Raw genomic sequence first — 498 nt, forward strand, 5'->3', positions numbered from 1 at the left:
TGGCCTCGTTCAAGTTTCTGCTCCTGGAAAGGGGCTCTGAGCTGAAAACTCCACTCCTGGGGCGAGCAGCTGTCCAGTGTTTGCAATAGCACAGAGGGGCTGCCAAGGTGCCACACATAAACATCACCAACAACTACAGAAGTACCCTAACCCCGAATCAAAATCACACTGCTAGCTTGATGTCCCCTAGTTTTGGCTACACAGGTTGATTTTTGAGGCCTTCAGCAGAGAGATGTATGTAGGTCCTTTACCTGTTCTGAGGGGCGGGATATTTAGCACCCAGTACTTTGATCACGAGCGCCTGAGTAAATCTCGGTTCTGCGAAATGCACTTCGCTTCCCAGAGGTCTTTCTAAGTAACTCGTCCTTGGAGTCACCGCGGATGGGGGCAAAAACCATCATTACAGCAAACAACGCGGCGCAGCCCTCAGCCGTACCCGCGCCGTGCGGGCAGCCGGCTCTGAGGGACGGATGCCCTCTGAGGGCAGAGGGGTGGAGC

Source organism: Geospiza fortis, unplaced genomic scaffold (assembly GCF_000277835.1).
Source record: "Geospiza fortis unplaced genomic scaffold, GeoFor_1.0 scaffold104, whole genome shotgun sequence".
NCBI classification, from domain to species: domain Eukaryota; kingdom Metazoa; phylum Chordata; class Aves; order Passeriformes; family Thraupidae; genus Geospiza; species Geospiza fortis.